The sequence below is a fragment of the Pseudophryne corroboree genome, chromosome 1, assembly GCF_028390025.1.
Source record: "Pseudophryne corroboree isolate aPseCor3 chromosome 1, aPseCor3.hap2, whole genome shotgun sequence".
NCBI lineage: Eukaryota > Metazoa > Chordata > Amphibia > Anura > Myobatrachidae > Pseudophryne > Pseudophryne corroboree.
The window spans coordinates 693,248,319-693,262,277 of NC_086444.1; the positions used below are offsets into that span (position 1 = coordinate 693,248,319).

Consider the following 13,959-nt stretch of genomic DNA (forward strand, 5'->3'; position numbering starts at 1 on the left):
GTGATGTCACTTGTAGCGGCTATCTGTTAACCGTTGATAGTTGAACCCAGGTATTTAAAGGTATCCACTTGTTCGCCGGTAGTATGCAGGGGAGGGTGTGTACAGTGAGAAGTAGTGTACTGTGTGAGAGGGTGCAGAGTAGCTGCAGTAGTGTTTGCGGGGAGGGGTATGCAGGGCGAGAGGTAGTGTACTCTGTGTGGGGAAGGGAGTATTGGGGGGGGGGGGGATGTATCCATGTGACCGGCGGTCAGGAGACGGACAATCACATGACCTCCCCCTACATCCCGCACCCTCACTATCCCGACGGTCAGTATGCTGACCAACAGGGACTATTCCCATTCGTGGGTGTCCACGACACCCATAGAGTGGTAATAGAAGCCTTGGCGAGCGCAGGGCACCACCGAGCCCTCAGCGCAGCGAGCCCGCAAGGGGCTCGCTACACACCCCCCCCGCCGGGATTCTGCTGCCGGTATGCTTACCACCGGTCAGCCATTCCACACCCGAGTGTTGGTTGAGAGGTAGCCATGCACAGGTCAAATATGGATATTTCACTATGCAAATGGGTATGTACCCAACTCCAAATTACTTCCAAAGTTACAAAAATACTGATCTGCAGTACATTTGTCCATGCACATGTGTTTGCCCTTTTCACTTTGGGAATTGCTCCTGTGCAAATGTCTTATGTTCTCATATAGTAAATACTCAGGGGTCTATGGGGTCGATTCAATTCAGCAATGTCACGATCCGGGTATCTGGACGCCATTTCTTACCCATCAGATGCCTCCTAAGGCTGGCTCAGCGCTCCAGGACCGGATCCCATCTGTTATCCTGATGTGTACATTCCTGTATCCTCTCCTGTCACTCTGGGACGCTGTCACAGTAAACGCCATATTACACCTGGCATGGCGTCTCCCGCGGCCTCCGCCGCCGTCCCTGCTCTTCTGCATGCAGAGTGTCTGAGTGGCGATTACGTCAGCCGCGGCCTCCGCTGTGTCCGCGTGGTTGGATGTGCATCTGTCAGCCTGGCGCCTCCTGTCTCCGGTGGCCGGCGCCGCCATTACTGTTTTCATTACCACATGGATTACAAACCAAACTTCCCTCCAAGTGTCTGCATGGGCGCAGCCATCTTGGATTCTGTCAGCTGATCATTTCCACCAATCTGTTCTCAGTATTGATAATCTGCATAATTGCCTAGCCAATCCCTTCCTTGCTGCAGGTATAAATACACTGTGCCTGAGCAAGGACGGCGTCAGTGCTTTGGTTGTCAAACCTAGTTCCTGTTTGTCTCTCTCCTGTGATTGTCTTCCAGGTTCCAGCTCCTGTCTCAAGACTTCCACCATAGAGACCCGCACCAGCATTCCACCTGCGGTGTAGCCTGACTCTCCAATCCATTGTGGATTCATCTGTTTCCAGCTACAACATTACCTGCTTCCAGCTCAGCTTCCAGCAGAGTACAGCTTCCCTTAAAGGGCCGGTGTCCTTTCTACACTTTACCACTCTCCACCGGTATTATTATTTCTCCGCTCTCAAGTTCTACATTTCAGTTCATATTTCATCGCTCCCAAGTTCATTTATTATTTAACTGGTTCCAGCCAGTATCCACTCCGTGCTAACAACAGTCTGGTTCCAGCCAGTATCCACAGCAGCTGTTTTATCTTCAGCAACCCAGCTTTTCCTGGAACACCAGCTGGCACAATCCTGGGTTATCTCCATTGCTACAGTCGGGCCTGGTAAGGACTTTCCATCTAGAAGATCATAAGAACTATCTCACACTACCAGTGCCCTGTGGCTCCTGCCATCCTGTAGTACCCAGGAACTGTATTTATTCTTTGCTGACTTTTACGTTTTCTTTTACTGCTGCTGTGTTGCGGAGTTGTCATAATAAACATCATTGACTTTTATCCAAGTTGTAGTGGTCACGCCTTCGGGCAATTATTATTCATGTTACTTACATGTCCAGGGGTCTGATACAACCTCCCAGGTTCCGGTACATCTCAGCCCCTACAACTGAGGCTGCCTCCCGTCAGCTCAGGCCCTCAGTTGTGACAGTAAGCACTGACCTAATGAATCCAGCCGGAGACCAGGATCAAGCGGCCAGGCCGATGCAAGAACTGGCAGCCCGACTAGAACATCAGGAGGCTGCACAGGGCCACATCATCCGCTGTCTCCAGGATCTCTCTACTCGGCTGGATGGGATTCAGACAACTCTCCGTGGATCAGGCGCGTCTGGTGCGTCAACCACAGTGACTCCAGCTATAACCCCACCCACCTAACCCATTTCTGCTCCACGTCTTCATCTTCCAACGCCAGCAAAATTTGACGGATCTCCAAGATTCTGCAGGGGATTTCTCAACTAGTGTGAGATTCAGTTTGAGCTACAACCTGGCAATTTTCCCAGTGACCGTACAAAAATTGCCTACATTATTTCTCTTCTCAGTGGCTCAGCCCTTGATTGGGCATCACCGTTATGGGAGAGGTTCGACACCCTGCTATCTTCCTACACTGCCTTCGTGTCAACATTCAGGCGCATCTTCGACGAGCCAGGCCGGGTAACCTCAGCTTCATCCGAGATTCTCCGTTTACGCCAGGGGTCACGTACTGTAGGACAATATCTGATACAGTTCCAGATCCTGGCATCCGAACTGGCATGGAACGACGAGGCCCTGTATGCTGCATTCTGGCATGGCTTATCTGAGCGTATTAAAGATGAGTTAGCTACCAGAGACTTACCTTCTAAGTTAGATGAGCTAATCTCATTCTGCACGAAAGTTGATTTACGTTTCAGAGAGAGAGAGAGCAACTGAGCGTGGAAGATCATCTGCTCCAAAATCTTCTGCTCCTCCTCCTCCTCAACTGTCACCATCTAAAGATGAGCCCATGCAACTTGGCCGTTCCCGTTTAACTCCTGCTGAGCGCCGAAGACGTCTCTCCGAGTTTCTCTGTCTCTATTGTGCAGCTCCGTCTCACACCATTAATGCCTGTCCCAAACGTCCGGGAAACTCCAAATCCTAGCTCGCCAAGGAGAGGGCCGGCTAGGAGTAATGATCTCCTCTCCATCTCCTCAAGATTGTAATCTCCCAGTCTCGCTTCAAGTTGCTCAACGTTATCGGAACGTCATTGCCCTCCTTGATTCCGGAGCAGCTGGGAACTTTATTACCGAAGCCTATGTTAAACGGTGGTCCCTACCCACTGAGAGACTTCCTTCGTCCATTTCTTTAACTGCCGTGGATGGCAGCAAAATTTTTGATGCAGTTATTTCTTTAAGGACTCTACCAGTTCGTCTGAGAGTGGGAGTTCTTCATTCCGAACTTATTTCTTTTTTAGTGATTCCAAGAGCCACACATCCTGTGGTCCTGGGCCTTCCATGGCTCCGTCTTCACAATCCTACAATTGATTGGATGACTACGCAAATCCTGGCATGGGGTTCCTCCTGTGCTGAGACATGTTTGTTTAAAGTATTGCCTGTCTGTTCTTCCTCCCCCAGGTCGTCTGATGTTCCACCTCCTCCATATCAAGATTTCACGGATGTGTTCAGTAAAGCTTCTGCTGATATCCTTCCTCCTCATAGAGAATGGGACTGTCCGATTGATCTCGTTCCAGGGAAGGTTCCACCTCGAGGCCGAACTTATCCGTTGTCTCTGCCTGAGACGCATTCTATGGAGGAATATATTAAAGAGAACCTAGCAAAGGGGTTCATTCGACCTTCTCCAGCCGGCGCAGGCTTCTTTTTTGTAAAAAAGAAAGATGGTGGTCTGCGGCCGTGCATCGACTACAGAGGTTTGAACGACATTACCATCAAGAACCGTTATCCTTTACCCCTGATTACTGAGCTCTTTGACAGAGTTAGCGGAGCTACCATCTTTACAAAGCTGGACTTGCGAGGTGCATACAATCTCATCCGGATCCGTGAGGGTGACGAGTGGAAGACCGCCTTTAACACCCGTGACGGACATTATGAGTACCTCGTCATGCCCTTCGGATTGAGCAATGCTCCAGCTGTCTTCCAGCATTTTGTCAATGAGATCTTCAGAGACATTCTATACCGTCATGTCGTGGTCTATCTAGACGATATCCTCCTTTTTGCCAACGATTTAGAGGAACATCGTTTTTGGGTTAAAGAGGTTCTGTCCCGTCTCCGTGTCAATCATCTCTATTGCAAATTAGAAAAATGCGTCTTTGAAGTCAAGTCCATTCCGTTTCTAGGGTACATTGTGTCCGGTTCCGGACTAGAGATGGATCCTGAGAAACTACAAGCAATCCAAAATTGGCCGGTACCCTTAACCCTCAAAGGGGTCCAGAGGTTCTTAGGGTTTGCCAACTATTACCGAAAGTTTATACGAGACTTTTCCACCATTGTGGCGCCTATTACTGCTTTCACTAAGAAGGGTGCTAACCCGTCCAAGTGGTCTGAAGAAGCCATGCAAGCATTTCATCTTTTAAAACAAAGGTTCATCTCTGCGCCTGTTCTGAAACAGCCTGACATCGACTCTCCTTTCATCTTAGAGGTGGATGCCTCCTCCGTTGGAGTAGGAGCGGTGTTATCTCAGAGGGCTAAAGATGGCCATTTACACCCTTGCAGTTTCTTCTCCCGGAAGTTCTCCCCAGCTGAGCGCAACTATGCCATTGGCGACCAGGAGTTGCTAGCCATCAAGCTCGCTCTAGAAGAGTGGAGGTATCTGTTGGAGGGAGCTTCTCATTCAATCACCATACTTACAGACCACAAGAACCTTTTATACCTGAAGGGCGCACAATGTCTCAACCCTCGTCAGGCCAGATGGGCACTTTTCTTTTCCAGGTTCGACTTTAAACTCCAGTTCTGTCCGGGCTCTCAGAATCGCAAGGCCGATGCCCTTTCCCGCTCATGGGAGCAAGAAAATGAGTCAGAGTCTTCAGACAAGCATCCTATTATAAATCCGTTGGCATTCTCCACGGTAGGGATGGACTCTACGCCCCCATCAGGGAAAAGTTTTGTGAAGCCGATGCTAAAGGAAGAAGCTCATGCATTGGGCCCATGCTTCCCGTTTTGCCGGACATACAGGTATCCAAAAAACCCTGGAGTTTATCTCTAGGTCCTATTGGTGGCCAACTCTGAAAAAGGACGTCTTGGAGTTTATTGCATCTTGCCCAAAGTGTGCCCAACATAAAGTATCCCGCCAGTCGCCTGCGGGGCAACTGGTTCCACTATCCGTTCCCCGTCGACCATGGACCCACTTGTCGATGGATTTCATTACAGACTTACCCATGTGCAACAAGTTCAATACCATCTGGGTGGTAGTTGACCGGTTCACCAAGATGGCACACTTCATTCCTCTCACCGGTCTTCCGTCAGCTTCCAAGTTGGCTCAAGTATTCATACAAGAGATCTTCCGACTCCACGGTCTTCCTGAAGAAATCTCAGATCGAGGAGTTCAATTCACAGCCAAATTCTGGCGAAGTTTATGTCAAGTCCTCCAAGTCAAGCTAAAGTTTTCCACGGCTTACCATCCTCAGACCAATGGTCAAACCGAGAGGGTGAATCAGGACTTGGAGGCCTTCCTCCGCATCTACGTGTCCTCCTCTCAAGATGACTGGGTTCAATTACTTCCCTGGGCCGAGTTCTGTCATAACAACCAGTATCATTCTTAATCTGCTTCAACACCATTCACCACTAACTTTGGATTCCACCCTAAAGTCCCTGAGTTCCAACCGCTTCCAGCAACTTCTGTTCCCGCAGTGGATATCACCTTGCATCAGTTTGCCAATATCTGGAAGAGCGTACGATCAGCTCTGCTCAAGGCATCGTTCAGGTACAAGAAGTTTGCGGATAAGAAGCGTCGAGCAGTTCCTGCTCTCAAGGTGGGTGATCGGGTATGGTTATCCACGAAGAATTTTAGGTTAAGAGTTCCCAGTATGAAGTTTGCACCTCGCTATATCGGTCCTTTCAAGATTGAACAAGTCATCAATCCTGTTGCTTACAGACTCCAGTTGCCTCCCTTCTTAAAAATACCCAGGACATTCCATGTTTCCCTGTTGAAACCGCTGATCTTGAATCGGTTTCATTCCTCACTTCCTCCAACTCCGAAAGTCCAAACTCAACGAGGCGTTGAGTATGAAGTGGCCAAGATCCTGGACTCACGTCACTGTTACGGTCAACTACAATATCTTATTGACTGGAAGGGTTATGGTCCTGAGGAACGTTCATGGACCAATGCTTCTGATGTCCATGCTCCTGCCTTGGTCCGGAGATTCCATTCCAAGTTTCCTCAAAAGCCAAAGAAGTGTCCTGGGGCCACTCCTAAAGGGGGGGGTGCTGTCACGATCCGGGTATCTGGACGCCATTTCTTACCCATCAGATGCCTCCTAAGGCTGGCTCAGCGCTCCAGGACCGGATCCCATCTGTTATCCTGATGTGTACATTCCTGTATCCTCTCCTGTCACTCTGGGACGCTGTCACAGTAAACGCCATATTACACCTGGCATGGCGTCTCCCGCGGCCTCCGCCGCCGTCCCTGCTCTTCTGCATGCAGAGTGTCTGAGTGGCGATTACGTCAGCCGCGGCCTCCGCTGTGTCCGCGTGGTTGGATGTGCATCTGTCAGCCTGGCGCCTCCTGTCTCCGGTGGCCGGCGCCGCCATTACTGTTTTCGTTACCACATGGATTACAAACCAAACTTCCCTCCAAGTGTCTGCATGGGCGCAGCCATCTTGGATTCTGTCAGCTGATCATTTCCACCAATCTGTTCTCAGTATTGATAATCTGCATAATTGCCTAGCCAATCCCTTCCTTGCTGCAGGTATAAATACACTGTGCCTGAGCAAGGACGGCGTCAGTGCTTTGGTTGTCAAACCTAGTTCCTGTTTGTCTCTCTCCTGTGATTGTCTTCCAGGTTCCAGCTCCTGTCTCAAGACTTCCACCATAGAGACCCGCACCAGCATTCCACCTGCGGTGTAGCCTGACTCTCCAATCCATTGTGGATTCATCTGTTTCCAGCTACAACATTACCTGCTTCCAGCTCAGCTTCCAGCAGAGTACAGCTTCCCTTAAAGGGCCGGTGTCCTTTCTACACTTTACCACTCTCCACCGGTATTATTATTTCTCCGCTCTCAAGTTCTACATTTCAGTTCATATTTCATCGCTCCCAAGTTCATTTATTATTTAACTGGTTCCAGCCAGTATCCACTCCGTGCTAACAACAGTCTGGTTCCAGCCAGTATCCACAGCAGCTGTTTTATCTTCAGCAACCCAGCTTTTCCTGGAACACCAGCTGGCACAATCCTGGGTTATCTCCATTGCTACAGTCGGGCCTGGTAAGGACTTTCCATCTAGAAGATCATAAGAACTATCTCACACTACCAGTGCCCTGTGGCTCCTGCCATCCTGTAGTACCCAGGAACAGTATTTATTCTTTGCTGACTTTTACGTTTTCTTTTACTGCTGCTGTGTTGCGGAGTTGTCATAATAAACATCATTGACTTTTATCCAAGTTGTCGTGGTCACGCCTTCGGGCAATTATTATTCATGTTACTTACATGTCCAGGGGTCTGATACAACCTCCCAGGTTCCGGTACATCTCAGCCCCTACAACTGAGGCTGCCTCCCGTCAGCTCAGGCCCTCAGTTGTGACAAGCAATTTATGAATAGCGCTGGGAATTAGCTCCCGACGCTATTCAATTCAGCTCCAGTTAAGTCGGCGATGGCCCGTTCTCGCCGACTAAACAGGTTGAATTGTCGGGAGAACGGGCATTCTCCGACTTAACTCCCCGGCGCGAGGCTGATTCCCGACAGAATCAGCCTCGCTCCGGCCGCAAGGCAGCACTTTTGTCGGGTTTCTTCTCTCATCCCCCAGGGATGAGAGAAGAATTTCCGACAATTGCGGGTCACTAGCAGCTGAATTGAATAGCGTCGGGAGCTAATTCCCGGCGCTATTCATAAGTTGCCGAACTGAATCGACCCCTATGTACACTAAGAGTAGGTTACTAATATGGTAGCATGAACTGCCGATCAACCGATTGTTTGGCCTAGTGTACTAGGAGTGGGGTGCAGGGTAGTGGCTGTAGTATAGTGTTTGTGGGGATGGGGGTGCAGTGCAGAGTAGTGACGGATTATGCAGGGAAGGGAGTTAAGTAGTGTATTGGGTGAGAGGTAAGGGGGGTACACACAGAGATCAGTGCTTAAATTCTAAGCAATCTGACTATATTGCTTAGAAGTTGAGCACGGATCTCTCCGTGTGTACCCCCACAGCGATAGCAATGCGCGGCCCCGCGCTTCACTGTCGCTGGTGCTAGATTGAGCCTGTATGGGGCTGTAGTGTACTGTAGGTGGGGCCGGGAGTCGAGATTAGCAGCAGTACTGTAGTGTGTGCAGGGTGAGCGGTGTAGAGTAGCAGTAGTAAAGTGTTTTTTTTTTTTTTTTTATTTAGCAGTGTAGTGCAGTGGTTTTCCAAACATTTTTGTATCACCAACTGAGTATCAGAATTTTTTTCACGGCACCGCAAGTCCAAAAGTTTTTATATAAAAATTCTGAAAATATTAAAATTAAGTAAAATGTTTTTCGAAGGGGTAAATTCAGTTTCAGCATTGATTGAATAGTGCCAGTATGGGGTCTCCCGCAGCTAATCAATTTAGCGCTCCGTAAATCAGAGAATGCCGGTTCTCGCAACTTAAACCTGCTGTTTTGTAGGGAGAACCAGCATTCTCTGACATAACTGCCCCGCTGCAATGTTGTTTGCGCTGCGGCACAAAACACATCGCTGTCCTAGTTGTGTAATCATGTACTGTACGATAAGATTTGATCGGCGTCCTCTTAAAACTCCAGTCAGGTGCATGCTGTCCTTCCTCCTTCAGATGAAATCCTCTACTGCAGCAAGATATGTTAGTTGAAACAACTAAGAAGGTAGAGGGACAAACCACTTGCTAAACTAGCCAGTGGGAATATAAAATGTGTTGGATTGAAAAATTAGACCTACTTACAGCATTTCTAATAGCTTAGTATTAAATTCAAAACAAAAATTTGTAAACTCTCACCCCTTGGGGGATGAGAGAAAAAAAAGGGAGAGTTTAAGTCTACAATTGTCGGGAATTCGAACTCTCTCCCCACCCGCGAGTTCATTGAATTGGTCTGACCATTATAACCTATAGGGAGAACAAATTGTCAGGAATTGTATATACATCGCCGACTAAACAGTCACATTGGCGAGAATTGAATTAGTGGGAATTCCAATTGTCGACAAAACTTAAGTAAACTAGTGGAATTGGCAACTAGTCATCGAATTGAATTGACCCCTATGGGGTCAATTCTATTCGGCAACTAAAGAATAGCGCCGGGAATTAGCTCCCGACGCTATTCAATTCTGCTACTAGTTGCCCGCAATTGTCGGGAATTCTTCTCTCATCCCCGGGGGATGAGAGAAGAGACCCGACAAAAGTGCTGCCTCGCGGCCGGCGCGAGGCTGATTCTGTCGGGAATCAGCCTCGCGCCGGGTAGTTAAGTCGGAGAATGCCCGTTCTCCCGACAAAACTACCCGACTTAACTTTAGCTGAATTGAATAGCGTCGGGAGCTAATTCCCGGCGCTATTCTTTAGTTGCCGAATAGAATTGACCCCTATGAGTACCACAGAGTATATCGCTGGCTATCTGGAGAAAAAGCTGAGGACAGGAGACGTGCGTTCTTCCAGAAACCCAGGTATCCAAAAACCAAATTTGACTCAGATTCATCTCATGAATTACAAAGCACAGCTAGTGATTCAGAATCTGGAGCAACGGGCTTTAATGTGTCCCCTTTAGGGGTTACTACCCGTGGAAAAAACAAACCGCGAGCAGTAAGTACACAAAAAGAGGGGGGCAGAACAAAAGGCAGAGGACATGGAGGAAAACCATCAATATCGCAGACGAGGTACTTTTTAATCTATCATCACATGATTTAACTTCGCTGAACTTAATTTGCTGTGGAAAGGACTTTCGTTTATACCCACTTCTCACTTTGATACGTTTGAATGGCATTTGGAAAAATACAAATTACGCCAATTGAAATTAAAGGAGTTTTAGGCTAATAAAGATATTGTACCTAAGATCGAGTCTGATATACCGATACAACTAAAACCATATATATAAAAAAAAAAATAAAAAAAATAAAAATAAGAATTTACTCACCGGTAATTATATTTCTCGTAGTCCGTAGTGGATGCTGGGGACTCCGTCAGGACCATGGGGAATAGCGGCTCCGCAGGAGACAGGGCACAAAATTTAAAAGTTTGACCACTAGGTGGTGTGTACTGGCTCCTCCCCCTATGACCCTCCTCCAAGCCTCAGTTAGGATACTGTGCCCGGACGAGCGTACACAATAAGGAAGGATTTTGAATCCCGGGTAAGACTCATACCAGCCACACCAATCACACCGTACAACTTGTGATCTGAACCCAGTTAACAGTATGATAACGTAGGAGCCTCTGAAAAGATGGCTCACAACAATAAACAACCCGATTTTTTTGTAACAATAACTATGTACAAGTATTGCAGACAATCCGCACTTGGGATGGGCGCCCAGCATCCACTACGGACTACGAGAAATAGAATTACCGGTGAGTAAATTCTTATTTTCTCTGACGTCCTAGTGGATGCTGGGGACTCCGTCAGGACCATGGGGATTATACCAAAGCTCCCAAACGGGCGGGAGAGTGCGGATGACTCTGCAGCACCGAATGAGAGAACTCCAGGTCCTCCGTAGCCAGGGTATCAAATTTGTAGAATTTTACAAACGTGTTCTCCCCTGACCACGTAGCTGCTCGGCAGAGTTGTAATGCCGAGACCCCTCGGGCAGCCGCCCAAGATGAGCCCACCTTCCTTGTGGAGTGGGCATTGACAGATTTGGGCTGTGGCAGGCCTGCCACAGAATGTGCCAGTTGAATTGTGCTACAAATCCAACGAGCAATAGTCTGCTTAGAAGCAGGAGCACCCAGCTTGTTGGGTGCATACAGTATAAACAGCGAGTCAGATTTTCTGACTCCAGCCGTCCTTGAAATATATATTTTCAATGCTCTGACAACGTCCAGCAACTTGGAATCCTCCAAATCGCTAGTAGCCGCAGGCACCACAATAGGCTGGTTCAGGTGAAACGCTGATACCACCTTAGGCAGAAAATGAGGACGCGTCCTCAATTCTGCCCTGTCCGAATGGAAAATCAGATATGGGCTTTTATACGATAAAGCCGCCAATTCCGACACTCTCCTGGCTGAAGCCAGGGCCAGTAGCATGGTTACTTTCCATGTAAGATATTTCAAATCTACCGATTTGAGTACTCCTTTTACAAAGTCTGGACTTCAGGAACTGAAGCCAATTCTTTCTGGAAGAAAATCGACAGGGCCGAAATTTGAACCTTAATGGACCCTAATTTGAGGCCCATAGATAATCCTGTTTGCAGGAAATGTAGGAATCGACCCAGTTGAAATTCCTCTGTCGAGGCCTTCCTGGCCTCACACCATGCAACATATTTTCTCCAAATGCGGTGATAATGTTGTGCAGTCACCTCCTTCCTGGCTTTGACCAGGGTAGGGATGACCTCTTCCGGAATGCCTTTTTCCCTTAGGATCCGGCGTTCAACCGCCATGCCGTCAAACGCAGCCGCGGTAAGTCTTGGAATAGACACTGTCTCTGCTGAAGCAGATCCCTTCTTAGAGGTAGAGGCCACGGATCTTCCGTGAGCATCTCCTGAAGTTCCGGGTACCAAGTCCTTCTTGGCCAGTCCGGAGCCACTAGTATCGTTCTTACTCCCCTTTGCCGTATAATTCTCAGTACCTTGGGTATGAGAGGCAGAGGAGGGAACACATACACTGACTGGTACACCCATGGTGTTACCAGAGCGTCCACAGCTATTGCCCGAGGGTCTCTTGACCTGGCGCAATACCTGTCCAGTTTTTTGTTGAGGCGGGACGCCATCATGTCCCCCATTGGTCTTTCCCAATGGACTACAATCATGTGGTGAACACTGCTGACAGTGCTATCACATGATTTTCCGCCCAGCGAAGAATCCTTGTAGCTTCTGCCATTGCCCTCCTGCTTCTTGTGCCGCCCTGTCTGTTTACGTGGGCGACTGCCGTGATGTTGTCCGACTGGATCAACACCGGCTGACCCTGAAGCAGAGGTTTTGCCAGGCTTAGAGCATTGTAGATTGCTCTTAGTTCCAGTATATTTATGTGAAGAGACGTTTCCAGGCTTGACCACACGCCCTGGAAGTTTCTTCCTTGTGTGACCGCTCCCCAGCCTCTCAGGCTGGCATCCGTGGTCACTAGGACCCAGTTCTGTATGCCGAATCTGCGGCCCTCTAACAGATGAGCACTCTGCAACCACCATAGCAGAGAGACCCTTGTCCTTGTCGACAATTTTATCCGCTGATGCATCTGCAGATGCGATCCGGACCATTTGTCTAGCAGATCCCACTGAAAAATTCGTGCATGGAATCTGCCGAATGGAATCGCTTCGTAAGAAGCCACCATTTTTCCCAGGACTCTTGTGCATTGATGCACAGACACTGTCCCTGGTTTTAGGAGGTTCCTGACGAGTTCGGATAACTCCCTGGCTTTCTCCTCCGGAAGAAATACCTTTTTCTGAACAGTGTCCAGAATCATCCCTAGGAACAGCAGACGTGTCGTCGGGATCAGTTGGGATTTTGGAAAATTCAGAATCCACCCGTGCTGTTGGAGCACTACTTGAGTTAGTGCTACTCCGACCTCCAGCTGTTCTCTGGATCTTGCCCTTATCAGGAGATCGTCCAAGTAAGGGATAATTAATACGCCTTCTCTTCGAAGAAGGATCATCATTTCGGCCATTACCTTGGTAAAGACCCTGGGTGCCGTGGACAATCCAAACGGCAGCGTCTGAAACGGATAATGACAGTTTTGTACCACGAACCTGAGGTACCCTTGGTGTGAAGGGCAAATTGGGACATGAAGGTAAGCATCCTTGATGTCCAAGGACACCATAAAATCCCCTTCTTCCAGATTCGCTATCACTGCTCTGAGTGACTCCATCTTGAACTTGAATTTTTGTATGTACAGGTTCAGAGATTTCAGATTTAGAATAGGTCTTACCGAGCCGTCCGGCTTCGGTACCACAAATAGCGTGGAGTAATACCCCTTTCCCTGTTGTAGAAGGGGTACCTTGATTATCACCTGCTGAGAATACAGCTTGTGAATGGCTTCCAATACCGTCGCCCTGTCTGAGGGAGACGTTGGCAAAGCAGATTTTAGGAACCGGCGAGGGGGAGACTTCTCGAATTCCAACCTGTAACCCTGAGATACTACCTGCAGGATCCAGGGGTCCACCTGCGAGTGAGCCCACTGTGCGCTGAAATTCTTGAGGCGACCCCCCACCGCCCCTGAGTCCGCTTGTAAGGTCCCAGCGTCATGCTGAGGCCTTTGCAGAAGCCGGGGAGGACTTCTGCTCCTGGGAAGGGGCTGCTTGCTGCAGTCTCTTACCCTTTCCTTTGCCTCGGGGCAAATATGAATGTCCTTTTGCTCGCTTGTTCTTATAGGAACGAAAGGACTGCGGCTGAAAAGACTGCGTCTTTTTCTGCTGGGAGGGGACTTGAGGTAAAAAGGTGGACTTCCCGGCTGTTGCCGTGGCTACCAAATCAGATAGACCGACCCCAAATAATTCCTCCCCTTTATAAGGCAATACTTCCATATGCCGTTTGGAATCCGCATCGCCTGACCACTGTCGTGTCCATAGACTTCTTCTGGCAGATATGGACATCGCACTTACTCTTGATGCCAGAGTGCAGATATCCCTCTGTGCATCTCGCATATAAAGGAATGCATCCTTTAATTGCTCTATAGTCAATAAAATACTGTCCCTATCCAGGGTATCAATATTTTCAGTCAGGGAATCCGACCAAGCCACCCCAGCACTGCACATCCAGGCTGAGGCGATTGCTGGTCGCAGTATAACACCAGTATGTGTGTATATACTTTTTAGAGTATTTTCCAGC

The 13,959-nt window shown here is 48.6% G+C and overlaps 1 protein-coding gene across 1 annotated transcript in view; it reads right to left on the minus strand.

The window, feature by feature from the left end:
- Positions 1–13,959, minus strand: part of SF3A2 (splicing factor 3a subunit 2) — a 142,114-nt gene that overhangs the window by 98,875 nt on the left and 29,280 nt on the right. The window lies entirely within an intron of this gene.